This window comes from Lepidochelys olivacea (assembly GCF_965140295.1).
Source record: "Lepidochelys olivacea isolate rLepOli2 genome assembly, chromosome: 9".
NCBI lineage: Eukaryota > Metazoa > Chordata > Testudines > Cheloniidae > Lepidochelys > Lepidochelys olivacea.
Window position 1 is genome coordinate 98,494,449 of NC_140419.1, and position 8,867 is coordinate 98,503,315.

The 8,867-nt window shown below is 45.9% G+C and overlaps 1 protein-coding gene across 1 annotated transcript in view; it reads right to left on the reverse strand.

Moving 5' to 3' along the window:
- The window catches only part of FHL1 (four and a half LIM domains 1), a 64,503-nt gene extending 64,131 nt beyond the window's left edge, over positions 1 to 372 (reverse strand). Inside the window, exon 1 of the mRNA XM_084638857.1 lies at positions 283 to 372. The gene's annotated coding sequence lies outside the window, so the exon portion shown is untranslated. The remainder of the gene's footprint in view (positions 1 to 282) is intronic.
- Between the last annotated feature and the right edge of the window lie 8,495 nt (positions 373 to 8,867).

The following is an 8,867-nucleotide window of genomic DNA, read 5'->3' on the forward strand; positions in this document are numbered from 1 at the left end:
AAACGCCTGGACGCTCGGCTGCCGAAACCCAGCCGGCACAAAGACCCGCGGCGCCGCTCTCCCCGGCGATTCCCGCTGGAGCGGAGTTGCTCGCCCGGTGCGCTTGACACAAGCCAGCCCGGGCGGCGAAACTCCCCCCTCCCCAGCCAGCCCCCCGCTCGCAACCAGGGCGCCCTCGCCCAGCCCCCAGGACCAGTTCTGCCCAGCAGGGATGCTGCGGGCAGCCCCCCGCCCAGCTCCCGCAGCCCCGCAGCGATGCTAGAGAGCGAGAGACTCGCGCACCTTCGTGCGGGCCGGCGGCGGGGCTCGGGAGCGACGCGGCTGCAGGAGGGCGCGGCTGGAGTGAGCGCGAGCCGCGGGAGCCGGGCGTCCGGGGAGAGCCGCGGGGTGGGGCGGGCGGGCGCGCGCGTGCAGGGGGCGGGCGGGGGCCGCGCGCGCGGGGGGCCCCGGGGCTTTGCAATGGGCGCGGGGCAGCCCGGTGACCCTCCGGGCTAAGGAGGGGGCTGCTCTGAGCAGGCTGCCCCTGGCCGCGGAGGGGAGCCCAGGCTGCAAGGGGGCAGGGCCCCGGGAGCAAGGAGGGCACCCCCTAGAGAGAGGGCCCAGGCTGCTGGGTGCGCGGAGCAGGGGCCTCCTCCCAGGCTTAAACTGGGGGTAGCCAGAGCAGCGTCCAGGAGCAGTGGCACCAGGAAAGCAAGCTAGGTCTTCCTCTGTACAGCACCTGACACAGCGGGGCCCTGCTCCTTGCCTAGGGGGCCTAGATGCTCCCCCAAGACAAGGAAAGGGGCAGTCGGGCCTGGCCGACCCCTCACCCTGCCAGATCAGGGGAGTTAGCCAGCCTTGAAGCCCTTCCCGCTCTCTGGCCGCTGCTGGGTACCTGCTTGCCACAGAATAGGCACGGGCCGTGCTGGTGTTTTAGATTGTTCGTGTCTGCCAGGGATGCTGCAACAGGCATTAAATATCCTTAAACAGCTTCCATGTATTTAACAGACACCGTCTCGCCATCTGTGCCCAGGCTGCGTGATTCTAGGTTGGTTATTCAGCAACGTAGCCCAGGCACATTGTCCGTAACGCTGGGGACCATTTAGCTAATTCAGTTACAGTAGGAGTCAAACCCCTCGGTCCCATTAGAACTGGAATACATTAATTTTCTGCTATTCCCAAGTACTTATTTTCCTAGCCCCGTTTTGCAAGAAGATGCAGTGCAAACAAACAGCATATACCATCTCTGAGGAGCATTCACCTGACTCAGCCATCAGCCTCCGCTGCCCATCCAAACATACACTAAAGCTTTTACTGATGGTTCAGTTGCATTATGTTTCATCCTTGGATTTGTATTCAGAGTTTCCAGTACAGAGAAATATGTGTTGTTTAAATAAGAAGCCTGTAGGGAATGAACAAATCCAGACTCAAGAGAGCACAGCATAAACAAAACTCTGAGAAGAAGAGATATTATTTCAAATGGTATACTTAGCTCATTAAAAGGAACAGTATCAGGTTAAAAAAGATTGTGTCTGTTTAAACAAATCTCCTTACCCATGTTACTGACACCACCTTTGATCATTAAATCAGAAAACATCGACATTTGCTTTTTGCTATTTATTCTGCTTGTTTTCTACTTTCACCCAAGTTGGGCTACAAAAATACATTTGTCACATTCACTTTTGTGAAAGCTTCCCTTTGTGGATCTCATTTTGCTGGGTGGCAGGGTGCAGGGAACTTAGTGTTTCATTTGTCTTTTGAAAAAGCTTTTTCAGTGCCACAGAGTCATGGGCCTTCTGACAATCAAAAGGATGGCAGAGGGGCCTGTTGCTAGGGCTGGGACTCAGGGGACCATTGAAGGATCAGGGCCTATGTTTCCCTGGAGGGATGTTTGTTCATCTAGTAAAAGGAAACTGAAACATTGCCATACTGTCAAAACACACTCCTCAGAGTAGCATTTCCATTTTCCAAGCCCTTTTCATTTTACTATTATTCTCCAAAAAAGCAGGGGACTTTTGCATAGTCTGCTAACCCACACAGTCAAGATTTAACAGAGTTCCTCCTAGCTTGTTAGAGAACATGCATTAGTTGTGATGATTGATGGTTCAAGGCCCAAATTATCATTGCTGAGAAAAGCATTTGCCACACACACATAAAATACGAGTGTTTGAAATACCAACGTTTTTCATACCATAGATTAGTTGAAATTTAACCTTCTGTAGGGTCAAAAATGTGTATTTTAACTTGTAAGACAGTGGAATAACTCAGCAGGAATGAAAGACATATGTAGTCAGCAATGGGCTTTTCTCAAGGATTACTGGCTGATGAGAGGTCAAAATAAAACAAGATGATGAACAGAAAACTCCCCTTGCCTGGGGCATGATGCCAGTCTTATAACCAAGGCTGCCTTTGCACAGATACCCTCCATTATCTCTCTGGTAGATGGGGAACGTTTCCTGACAATTCAAGAAGAAGGGGAAAATTAAATTAAACTAGCAGCTGACACACTCAAAACTACTACAAGGAATTGCTTTTTCACACAATGGACAATTAACCTGTGGAACTCACTGTCACAATATATCACTGCAGCCAAGACCCTTGGTGGATTTTAAAGGAGGATTCGACATCTAAATGGACAACAGGAACATCCAGGGTTATATCTCTTCTGTTTATTCCCTCTGAAGCACCTGGTATTGGCCACTGTCGGAAGACAGGACACTGGGCTGGATGGACCATTGGTCTGACCCAGTGTGGCTGTTTTTGTGGTCTTCTGTTCTTTCTCCATGGGTGGTTTATCCCATTACTGCCTCCACTGCCAACAGCATTTCTTCCTCTGAACAGGTGGCACCGGCCATCATCAGTGGACAATACTGACCCCTGGTCTGATCCAATACAGCAATCACTGTGTCTCCCAAGCAGCCAGTTTATAATCCTGCCCCATGGGCATCTGCACAAACTGAGCTGAGGTTCATGCCTTGTTTCCCGGAGTCCAGCCCTGCTTGAGTCACAAAGCTATGAAACATTTCGGAGGTGAAGTGAGCTGTAGCTCACGAAAGCTCATGCTCAAATAAATTGGTTAGTCTCTAAGGTGCCACAAGTCCTCCTTTTCTTATTTCGGAGGTGATACTGCATTCCTAGTGCACCTGGAATTCCTTTCGAAGTCACTGAACATTTTGGGTGCAGAAGGCGTGCGGGACCAGACCCTTCATTGAAACGGGAGGCCATGCTTTGTTATCCTTTGGTTAATGGATTTGGAAAGAGATGCGATCCCCTTGGAAAAGGCATGTCCCAGCTGGAGAGGTCAATAAGCAGACTAAGACCCAGTCTGGAACTCTTGCAGGGCTTACGTACAGGAAACTCCCCTACTGACCTAGCTTTTTCATACTTACACCAAAAGATTATCTAAACGAGATGCTGTACATGAAAATTACTCAGTAACCAGCAGCATCAGCAAGACAATCCCGTTCATCAGCAATTTTCAAGGTTTCAAAATTTGTTTGGCGTTCCAATGTGGAACGAAAACAAAAACCTTTCCAACATTTTCACAAAAATGAAATTGTGACAGAATATCTGTTTTCAGACTGAACCCTGAGTTTTTCGATTCAGGGAGGTTTTCCGGGTTCAGGTCATGTCAGACAAGAGCCCAGCCTCATGGCTAGGGTACTAGCCTGATGCAAGTTCATGTTTGAATCAGAGCAGAGTTTTTCCCATCCCAAATCACTCTAGATCAGGCAGGAACTTGAACCTGGGTCTTCCACATCCCAGGGCAGGGCCCTAATCACTGTGCTATGGAGTCACTCACTGGTAGGCTTGCTCTAAATCTTGTCAAAACCAACACATTTAATCAAAACTTCATTGAAGATATTTGAACCTGCTCTACTGATAACATAGAATCCTGACTGTGGGCTTGTCTAGATCCAGTGTTAACATGTGGGAAGCTGGGAGGATGCACCCAGTGAGTATTGCTGAGAAACTATACATCCACAACCAGACCCCTCGCTTATGGAATCCGACAAGACTCAATTCTCTCTCGCACCCTTTCCAACATCTATGTACAGCCGTTAGCTGAACAGTTCAGACACCACGGACTCCAGAGCCAGCAATATGCCGATGACACAGAACTCTACTTATCCTTCACCACGTATGACTAGATCAATACCACCAAGATGTCCCAGTGCTTGGATGAGATCAGCTTGTGGATGAAGCTCGGGTTCAGCTTCAGATAGTTGAACCCCAGCCAGACAGAAGTGTTGCTGGTGGACAAAGGAAAGCATTTTGAAGAGTCTTGCAGCCATGTTGCAGTCCCCTTTGCTTGAGGATGCACGCACAGTTGGGCAATTTAGTCCACAGTTTAGGAGTGCTCCTGGATTCTTTACTGACACTAAGCTCTCACATAGCAGCATTCAGTAGTAATACTTTCTACCAACTCCAGTTGGCTAGGAGACACCATTCCATGCTGGCAGATAGTGACCTGGCCTCATTTATTCACGCCTTTGTCACTTCTCAGCTGGACTACAGCAATGCGATATACCTGGGCATGAAGCCTACATCACTTAGGAAACTCCAACTAGAATAGAACCCTGCAGTACATCTCCTCAGCAACACAGGCTACCATGAGCACATCAAACCTGTCCTCCTCTCTTAATGCTGGCTTCCCATAGAATATCCAATCAAGTTCAGGTCTCGGTCCTTATCTTCAAGTTGCTCAATGACCTGGGCCAAAGCTATCTGAATGATCTCTGGTATGAAAATTCTGGTGAACAATTCCTGTCCTCTGGCACCATGGAATTCTCCACTGTAAGGGTAAAGCTTGTCTGTGTGGGAAACAAAACTTTCTCGAGGGCCAGTCCAAGACTATGGAATGAACTCCCCGAGAAATGAAGGACCATCACAAACCTCACAACCTTCCACTCCAAGTTCAAGGCACATTGCTTTGACTTTGTCTTCCCTATCATAAATACATTGCCGCATGTACATTAAAAAAAAAAAACACCCACAAAAACAAGACATTCCACTTCACACTCTTCTCATCCTGGGGAAAGTATGAGAGAACAAATAATAAGAAACAGATATTAATCATTTTGCTCAATGCACGACTGGAAATGAGTGTGATATAAAAACCTATATAAAACAGAACAACGTGTCTCAGTTCATTATATCCTTCCCTGCTCCGTTGCCTCCATCATCTCTGGATGGTAATCTTAAATTGTAAATGCTAAGCTGTAGATGATTCTATTCATAACACAATGTGTCTGCTCAGCAGATATCTTCAATATGCTTGCAACATATGTAGCGTTACCTCTGTGAATGTGAGGCGCATAGCTAGCCTGTTGATGGGCTCTTTGCTTTATTCAGAGTATTATACATCAGATTCGTAGCTTTAGGGGAGTAAAATCCTGTCTTTAAATCCGTAATCAGAGCAGAACTGTTTCCTGCACTCACAGCTGTTTAACTTAGAATCATATTTACTGGAGTACTGGGATAACAGATAGCTATTTAGTGGATCTACATAACACACTAGATGTTAATATCACAGCTTACCGGTGATTACATCCGATTGAAATGTTACTTTTGATTTATTCATTGCTCTTCACAGGTTTATGTTTAAGGCCCCAATCCTGAAATCAGACGCACGTGGGTGGACCCTGATGCCCACATCCACTCCCATTGATTTAATTGGACAGCATCTCTGGCATGAGGGCCCACCCACACTGAAGCAATTGCAAGGTCTACGAATCCAGTCCTGGAACCACCTACACCCAGGCATAGTACAACTGCAAGTAGCCCCACTCACTAGTCTGAGTTGGACAATTCGTGATTGTAAGTGAAGGTCTGCAGGATCTGACCCTAAATCTGTAAGTTGAAATAGCTAATAGATCTGACAAGAAGAAATATTTAAATACTCATACTATAAATTCATCTATTACTGTGATCTTAATTTGCTTCTTGCAAAGACATGAATTGATTTAGCGAGGGTCAGCAAACAGCTAAAATAAAGAAAAGGCATGTAGGTGAATTATCTTTTAATTTTAAATAGGAAATATTTTCCTATTACAGTTTCACACACACTAGGATGCCAGAGAAACCTCTGTAAGTGAATTATACTCGACAGGAATAAATAGTAAAAATTGCACAGTAAATTTCAGATGTACTAAGACAGCTCTGAGTCACTCTGGTGCTATGGCGCTTGCTTGCCGAAAAATAATCATTCGTTGTGTTTACTGATTTTTGGCAAACATAATAAAAATGGAGACAAATGAATCCTTGACTTGTTAGCCAAACAAGAATGAGCTATGGGCACGGTGACTTGACGCCGATTCAATTGTTTGAGTCATTGAGAAGCTAACTGCAGGAGAACACTTTATTTGGAAATCCTGGAGCTTGGAAAGATGGCAAAGAGGGTTGCTTTTCTACAAAGTGCTACACAGAACCCCAAGTAACAGCATGTGTCACCCAGAGGCTCATTAATGAGGTTTGCGACACTGTCAGGGAGAATATTTTATCCATTCCGGTAAAGGGATTTTAAAGCTGAGGTGTGAAAAATCACAAAGAATAGGGGCGGAAATATAGCCCAGCCCCATGCATATATACTTCATTAATGACAGGTTTCAGAGTAACAGCCGTGTTAGTCTGTATTCGCAAAAAGAACAGGAGTACTTGTGGCACCTTAGAGACTAACCAATTTATCTGAGCATAAGCTTTCGTGAGCTACAGCTCACTTCATCGAATGCATACTGTGGAAAGTACAGAAGATCTTTTTATACACACAAACCATGAAAAAATGGGTGTTTACCACTACAAAAGGTTTTCTTTCCCCCCACCCCACTCTCCTGCTGGTAATAGCTTATCTAAAGTGATCACTAAAAAGATCTTCTGCAGTTTCCACTGTATGCATCCGATGAAGTGAGCTGTAGCTCACAAAAGCTTATGCTCAAATAAACTGGTTAGTCTCTAAGGTGCCACAAGTACTCCTATACTTCATTAAGGCCCTGTCAGAACTGCCGGGGCAGATGCAGGTTCGGGCAGGGGCTGGCTAGCGAGGAAACAGGCACAGTCTAGAGCAGTCTGTCAGAACTAGCAGGCAATGGGAATGCTCTCAGGCAAGTAGTGACACTGAGCAGATTGGAGAGACTCTGCTCCGCTTAGGAGCCTATATACCTGCCTTGGGATCCACTGGGTGGGTCCTCACCTGTGGATTGACTGAACCGCGGTTGAATGGAGTGGGGCCTATGACGAGACCTGCAGGTAATTGCCTCTGATGACTCATCACACTCAGGCTCTGGGAGGACTCATCACAGCCCCTATTCCTGTAAACATTTACGGTCACATGCAACTTTACTCACATGGGTAGTTCCATTGACTTCAGTAGGATTACTCATATAATGAGGGTTACACCTGCATGTAAGTGGTCACAAGATCTGGATCTAAGTTTCTACAGTTCTTAGCATCAGAGGAGCACCTATCGGAAATGACAAGAAGTCATCACAAGGGTGTCTGATTTAACATGAGAATGATCTTCGATGTATATGACCTCTTTCATTTCAAAAGGACCCCACTGTGCTTTGCAAGTCTGTACATATTATACACAGGGATGTTTTTCTGTCATTGAATTGCAGCCACTTCTTGGGTGAAACACAGGAGCTGTTTCAGTGGTACACAGCCATACTACACAATATTTTAGTGAGGAATGGCTTTTTTAGTTAACACTCAAGGGGAGTCAATTACACAAGTTGGGCACCAAGGCTAACGCTCCTATTCTTAGGGAAAAAATACCATGGACTAAGAAGACAGGACCCTATTTGAAATTAGTCTGGAACACAGCACCTCCTAATACCATACTAATGCACTGGTTCAGTGCTAACTCAGAGCACCACCTGCTGAATCACCAAAGCACCCTCTTGTAGCATGTAGGGATTTCATAGAAGTCTCCCGCTCCAAGTACTGGCCCAGGCCAATTCTGCTTGGCTTGATGCTGTCATGCTACAAGGTAGCACAGCCCATAAGAATTCTAACATCACTGATAGGGAAGTCTCTTGATTTAAGTATTTTAATACGAAGTAGAGCATTATCATATTTATTTGCCATCAGTGAAAACAAGAATCCACATGCTATCATTGGTCCTCATTCCAGAAAGGCTGGAAGTAGAAGACAAACACATTTGAAGGTTGGTCTCCTGAGATCTCAGAGAAACAGCCTGAACTTCCCTTTGTCTTTGCACTTCTTCAGGAATTTCACCCTTATTTCTCAGACCTCCTATAACTAGTGTGACCAGACGTCCTGATATTATCGGGACCATCCCAATATTAGCGACTTTGTCTTATTATATAGGCACTTAACTCCCTCCCATACCCCTCCCCCAAAAGTGACTCGATTTTTCACACTTGCTGTCTGGTCGCCCTACCTATAATACCAAACCTGCACAGGACAAGAACACAGTGCTACCTTCCCTTTGGCAAGGTCGGTATCAAACACCTACCAGGCTCAAGGGACAATCAGAATAAAACTTGTGAACCACTGAAGTACCCTGCCATTTTCGTTATTGCAGAAAGCGGAGGGTAGCCAACATGACATTTGCGGACTAAGTTACACTGCCATGGAAATACATATACAAAACTCCTAGGAGACAAACTAATAAGCTTTCAGGTTATTAGCAACATTTACCAAGCAGGCAATTTGCTGGAAAAGCTGAAAGGAAAATTTCAGAGTCATTTCTCACAGGGACCAAGAGTGGGGTTGTTTGTTTTTATGACAATGTGGTTAAAGCATCAGTGATGTTACACTTTTTCCATGGAGCTTAAACACATAAGTACACCGGTTTCCAATTTGTTCTAAGCTAGTGCATCACAGTTTGTAAATCATGTATTACTGGGATGTTTTGATCCTCAAAT